Below are 7,292 nucleotides of genomic sequence, written 5' to 3'. Positions count from 1 at the left end.
AATGCCTCCCTGGCCAGGAGCTCCCAACCCAACCAGAACGGGACCTCCGCGCTGCGACCCGGTCTTATCACCTCGGCAGGTGAGGCGGATTGGGGCAAATCCACAGCTGGGGCAATATCCGGGGGTCAGGGGCAGACCTAGGGAGCGGGGGCAAAGAAGGAACCCTCAAGAGGATGGAGGCTGGGAGCGCCTCATGGTAGATTGATGCCCGGGAGCTGGGTAAGCACCCAATCAGGCTCCAGGGTGTGGAAGAACCCCGTTAAAGACAGGGAAAATGAGGGCAGAGAGAAGAAAGAAAAGGAAGCCAAGGAGGGCAGATGCTCGGGAGCCAGGGATGCTGGTTATTTTGTTTGTTTAGAGACAGTAATCAAGTGCTGCTGGCTGCCGAGTATCCTAGGTGCAGCAGCTGCAGGAAAGAAGATTGTTAAGCGAAGGGTGAAAGACCCGGGACGAAGAAAATGAAACCCAGCCTCTCCAAGGGCCCCACAGCCTAGATCCAAGGGAAAAAGAAGCCAGGGTTGGCTGAAGAAAGAGGATAGGGAAAGCAGTGGCCTCTCACGGTTTACCTTTACAATTTTGTTGAAGTTTTTTTTTTTTTGCTCGTTAAGTGGCTGCACACCACCAATCAAACCCGGCCTGGTCCCAATCAGCCTAGAGGGGAAAAGCCTTGTAACAAGCCCAAGAGATGATTGGGACTTGCTTCCCAGGGAGCCAAGATCTCCCAAATGTTTTAATGCTAAAAATTAAAAAAAAGGAAAGGAAAAACCTCTCCAGCATAATTATTTAGCTACTTTCCCTGTTTGCAGCCTCGGGAACTGGGGCGGGAACTGGCAGTCAGCTGCAGTGGAGGTGGGTAGTCACCACCTCCCTTTCATTAACATCTCCAAAAATTAAAAGAAAGATCAAGGTCAAGGCAGGCAGGAAGAGAGAGAGCGTAGGAACCCCCACTTAGACTGACCAAAGGTTGTGAGCACCCCTGAGCAGCCAGTGAATGTCCATCGGACGTAAGGGTACATGCCCATATCCGGTGACTACCTGACACTGACCTCCTCCCTCCCCCAAGCCAATGAGAGGTTTAATTAACCCTTCACAGGACATGACTCAGGCTGGCTAGGTGGCTAGGTGGTATCGTGTAATGAGCTGTGTTCCCCCCTCCCCCTTGGACCAATTCCAGTCTGCAAACATTAACCCCCTACCCCAGTCCACCCCAGCCCACCTCCCCCCATCCTCCACCCCCTGTCCGCTCCTCCCCACCCACCTCTGTACACAGACATGGATGGTTTATGTGGTAAATAGGCAAAAAAATATTTTACTCAGGAACAACCATTGCTAGTTGTTGGCAGCATCCATAAAATGTGTTGCCAGGCAATCCAACACAAGAGCCACCCAACCAGCTTCTTCTTGTGGATATGGCCTTGGTCCATACGCTACTGCCCACCCACATCTTTGTCTAGCCACTGCTGCTGCTGCCTCTCACACTTCATCACTCCATGACTGGCTGAAAACCTCTCCCCATGTCCCACAGATGTTGTGCAGCATGCAGGTTGCTGCTATAAGGCTGTGATGTTTTCTGGCTCCAGTTTGAGCCTGCAGTTAAGCACCCTCCACTGTGCTTTCAGTTAGCCAAAGGCACATTCAACAGCCACCCTGCATTTGTTCAGATAGTGGTTGAAATTCATCTACTGTGGATCCATAACATGCCCTCCATAAGACTTGATGAGCCAAGGCTTGAGGGAATAAGCAGCATCTGCTATTATAAGTGGGGGAATGGCAACACCACAGATCACTGTCTTGGGGACTCTGGTGTCCTTTCTCCATGAGACCAGGCAGTGGGGAATTTCTGAACATGTATGTGTCATGTGCGCTGCCAGCCCACCTGGTATAAATGTTCATGAACCAGCACCAGTGGTCTACCACATTTTGTAGGCTCACCAAGGCAAATCCTTTCCTGTTGGTGAATGAAGGAGATTGCACTGGGATGTGAGTGCTGTCTAAAGCCCCCACACAGTTAGGAAACCCCATGACATTGAAGCCATCTGTGACTTCCTGAGGATTCCTGAAGCAAATAAAGTTGTTTGTTGTAATGTCCTGCAGCAGCTGGCATATTTCATGAGTTGCCAGGCCGGCTGTGCAGGGAGCTACGCCAAGCTGGTTTGCAATGTAGCAGAGGCTGGATGGGGTGCCCAGTTTCATGATGGCTGTGGCCACTCTCTTGTCCAGTGCAATGGACCAATGCATATTAGTGTCCTGCCTCAGAATTTATGGCCCAGCATTGAGACAATATGATTAAACATCCTGGTCATTTGTAACATCTCCAGCCAGCGCTGATCATTCCAAGTGGTCAGCACTATTCACTCCCACTAGTCTGAGCAGCTCTCATGGGCCCAGACCCTACGATTGCTGCTCCTAAGGTTCATCCACAGAGCCCTGACACCTTCCACTTCTCATGTGCTTCTTGGCTATCCCACTCCACCACATACCTATGTGCCCTTTTTCACAAGGTGCTTCTACGTGCAAACATCTCCTCATTGCAAGCATTGAGAAAGAGGATGAATGTGTATGCTGCCATCATTAGCTGCACCTGTATCTGTTGTATTAAGTCCAAGGCCAGCAGCAGGGTAATTAGCAACTCCTCCTCCTCCTCCTCACCCATGTCATCCAGATTCTCCATTCCAGAGTCTTCACTTGGTTCTGGCCATTGGTGCAGCAGAGCCTTTCCCCATTACTGTGTTTGGTGGGGGGTGCTGGTGTTTACCATGGTGAACAATTGTGAACTGTGTTGGTGTTAAATCAGCTGGTGATTTAATTGTGAATTGTGTTGTTTACTATGGTGAACATTTATCCTGGCTTCAGGATAAATGCTTATGCTATTATCAATGGATAGCCACATCTGAGAACAATCTACCCAGAAAATGAAGCATCGTTGTTGGGTGTGCCTCCTCATTCTCTGGTTACTGATCTCATCCAAAAAAAGTCATGACCTGCAATAACATTCCTGGCTAAAAAAATCAACGTCCTCCCCCCAAAAAAATTTGACCTGTCAGGTCAGGCTTAGCATGTAAAGTTAAAAGTGATGTTTTGGATGCACAGGATTTCATCCTTTTGAAACTTGTGTTCACTCTTACTGTATCCTAGTAACCATAGTGAAAAAATTATATACCCTGAGATAAGGGAAAAGTTATAAGGGAAAAGTTCTGATGGATCAAGTCTGGTGAAGACAACTGTCATGAAACTAGGCTTCCAAAGACTTCTAATTCTGCAATCAGAGAGAGACAAATCTGCCATATTGCTCTTGTGTTAATGTAGGACCAGACAAAGCCTTGACAACCCTCAGTACAGAATGCTTGTTTACAAATATGTCCAAATGAGCCAGTCAGTATCAGGTGAATACTTTTGCAAGGACAGCAAAAAGAGTCTGTGCTTCTGTAGTTGCAGAAAGAACAAACTTGGTGCTGCCAGCTTAAGAAACAATTGCATATGAAGCCACAACTGTCTTCTATGATATATTGACCATTGCAAACCCCCCCACCCCAAATATTCTAGGTTTAGAAGCACCAGCTGCTGATTTATATTTAATATTTGAGGAAGCATGTCTATTCTGTTAGGTATATTTGCAATAAAAGGAATTTTTTCCTTTTAGGAAGGTGAAGCAAGGGAATGTGGTCAGGTGGCAAAATAAATGAATACTACCTATGTACTTCAGCGGTGTGTTTTTAGGTGTGCAGATATCTGTGTTTTGTTTTCTATTATTTTTGTTTGTGCTGCCAGGCAATAAGGAGGGATGGGCAGCACATAATATGCCACATATGCTGCCACATATTATGGTGCCATATTATGCTGCCAGGCATAATTACGCTACCCTTCCTCCACAGAAACATGGGTGTGTGATGGACAGGACTATGTCTCAATAGGTAACATAATAGCACCTCTCAAAAGGGTGCTCATTTGGCCCTGATTCTGTGGGACTGTGAGGCTAGGGGAAGACAGGCACAGACACAAGTGGGTGTTATCCATTTTGGCAAAATTATGGGACATTAACCAGTCATCCAAATGGACAATGGGGCCCTATTTGGCCCATGCTCAAGCCCGTCACCATGTCTTTGTTGGTAAATGGGATGCTCCATCACATTGCCTGTTGAGAGACACAGGTAATACCTTCACAATTATGAGTACGTGGAATTTTCCAAACTGTTCATTCAAGGCATGTGTATATAACCAACCCACAGATTTTGCCAGTGATACTTCATGAATTAGTCACTGCTGGCCTTGAACTGCTTCTCAGTGTCTCAGAAAAATAAGTCCAGCAGTATGCAGGCAATGGAGCAGGAAGCTGATACTCCCATCACCACAACTGGACCCAGAAAGAACTGAAGGACGTAATCAACATTTGGTCAGAGCAAAAGATCATAAACCAGCTGGAAAGTAGGAGGAATAAGCCTGTGTATGCCACCATTGCAAAAAAAATTAAGGAGGGTGGGCACAACTGGGGCTGGACCCAGGGCCAGAGCAAGTTCAAGGCCCTGAGATGTGCGTTTCATTGTGCCAAGGATGAAAACTCTCTGGGGCAGGGCACGCAATTGCTCCTTTCTATGACCAGCTGTCCATCATTCTCTCTAAGGATGTGGGCAAGACTATCTGTCTCCAGTTGGGACTAGCTTTGTGCTGGAGAGCACACCGATGAAGGCAGCAGCTTCTGAGTGTCCTGAGTGAGAAACCATGAACATGTTGCAGCAGTGTGGAAATTGCTCCATGGTCCTGGATGACCAGGACTCCCAACAAGAGCATACACTAACCTTGATCAAATCATCCCCTCCAATTCCACAGACTAGCACAGATGAGGAGCAGGAGGACAATGAGGAAGAAACTGGTTCGGAAGTTCCCGAGACCCAAGAAGATGCATAACCGAAGATTTGTAAATATCATGGAATGGGCCACTTGCCACTGGCAGGCACTATTTGGATTCATGCAGGTTGGATGTTTGGGGAGGGAGGGGTTAATGCACGTATCTCTAGAGGTGGATCACCATGCTCTTTTGAGGGTGGATGAAGGGTATTTTTAGGGGTGGATAAAGGGTATTTCAACAGGTGCCAATCTCATTCTTTTCCTTTAATTGTTTGCAGCTAACACAGGCAGTGTCAGGCAGGGATGTGGCTCCAAACTGGGGACTTGTAAGTTTCAGGGAATGTAAATGGTTTCCATGTGCACCACTCTTGCAGGCTTTATTTCGGTGCCTGTGGGCAGTTCCTTCACAGGACAGGAGGAGGGTGGAGGTTTGTCACCATTGTCTTGAATGCTTGGGAAGGAAATGTGACCAAACCAGGAATACTTTTTTCATTTGTTTACCAGCTACCATGCCCAATGCCAGCTGGGCAGATGGCTCTAAACCTCAGACCTCCAGCTCGCACTACAGCAGAACACTCAAGGGATATATACCACAGGCAGCAATGGCCCCTAGAGAGCATGATGGAGGCTTTGGTTGAGGCAGCATGAACCTGAGTGTCAGCTGCAGATGGCTGGCATGACAAAATCCAGGAGTCACTTCGGTGTGATGAGGACCAGAAGAACCAAATGGTGGATAACACAATTGACTTCTGGAAGCAGTTGCTAGACCTCATGGGCCAGTTTCTGGACATGGTACTAGGCTGGGCCCTGGGGGGAGGGGGGCATTGTTTACTTCAACTTTCAAGTAAATAGGGTAGATGGATTTCATTGTCATGAAGGAAGGTGAAGGATATCCCACAGCAGGAAGGCCTGAGTGGCAGCACACAGATCCAGGGGCACACTCCCGCCACCCCTTCCTAGCTTGGAAGTGCACGCAGCACCATAAGCTGCCCTTCCCCCTCCCTGTACCCCTGCTTCACTACTGGGCAGCTGCATCATGTTTTACCCCTCAGCTGGGCAGTGGCCACCACTCAGCCCCACCTTGCTATGGCACTTCAAAGCATGTAGGCTGTCTTTGCTAACTGGTGAATACTGTACAAGAGATCAGGGCAGGAGACCCTTCTTGGTGGTTTTCCAATAAAAATTCCTAGGCTGTCTATTCACCCCCCACACCCCGATATTCCTTCCTTCCCTCCTATTTTCAGCTCTGATTGGTACCCTGGCTGCCACTGCCACCAGCCATAGCTGCTGCAGAAGAAAAGCAGACCAACCACGTGCGAAGCTTGAGAACAATGCCTGACACCACTTCCTTGTACACATTTGTATTGCCTCAACTGGCAATGTTTGCAGTGTCTATTGCTATTGGTATTCTTGCCTTCCTGCCTGCCTACCTCCATGGCTGAAATAAGTATTAGCTTTAGATTAATAATAGTGAAAAAAATTGAGAATACTGCTGATAATTATAAGAGAGAAGGGGCAGTGCGGCTGATTCAGGGAAGAGACCAGTGAGGGACCACGAGGAAGGAGCCAGCGGGGTGGGAGCAGTTGCCCCAGAAGAGCCTGAAGGAGCGGGACCTGCAGGCAGCAGATGGACCCTCAGCAGCACAGCATGTGGCTGGCAGGAGAGGCTTCCTGCTGGGCTCCAGGACCCCTACGAGAGGCTGTGGCCAGCAGGAGAGGTTTCCCGCTTCAGCAAGGATCTGAGCAGCAACCTGAGAGGTTCCCAGCTCAGCTTCCAACTCCTCCAATCAGAGGCCAGACAGCTCGATGTGAGGCCAGGGTTCCTGGAAGGTCAAGATCCCTAGCAGCTGGGAACAATAACAGCACTGGTGGCTGTGTGGCAGCATTTCTACCTACCATGCGGGAAATCCAAGTTTAAGTCCCAGCTTTGGTGATTGGGGGTGAGTAAGCTAACGAGAAACAAATCTTCTAGCAATGGAAAGGGGCCATTGTGTTTTCCCCCGCCTCCAGGTACCTAGGCCCTATATTTTCTTGTCCTTTGCCATTTTGTATTTTGTGCCTTTTTATATTTCCCCAACCAGTATTGTTTGCTCTGCTGTTTGTGTTTTATATTCTGTTAACTCTGTCTTTTGTCAATGATTGTAAGTGTCTAACCTTTGTTGAATCCTGCCCCCTGTGCAGGCCGACTTCCGATCTCGCCTGGGTCGCCATGTGCGAGCTCTCTTCTGATCCCATTTGGGTCGCCATGTGCGAGCCAGGGGTGAGCCGGGCCCATCTCTTGTGTGTACACAGGCTGTGGCCGGTAGCCCGGGTACACGGGGTTGGAGAAAACTGCGGTGCGGTATGGCATGCTCTAACTAGAATCAGTCACGGAGGCATAATGGTTGATTGAAAAGATTATTTACTTACACCCAAGGTGGTCGCGGTGTAGGCTGGTCAGCTTTCCAGGC

This window comes from Alligator sinensis, unplaced genomic scaffold, assembly GCF_000455745.1.
Source record: "Alligator sinensis unplaced genomic scaffold, ASM45574v1 scaffold542_1, whole genome shotgun sequence".
Taxonomy (NCBI): Eukaryota; Metazoa; Chordata; order Crocodylia; family Alligatoridae; genus Alligator; species Alligator sinensis.
This window is presented reverse-complemented; position numbering follows the sequence as displayed.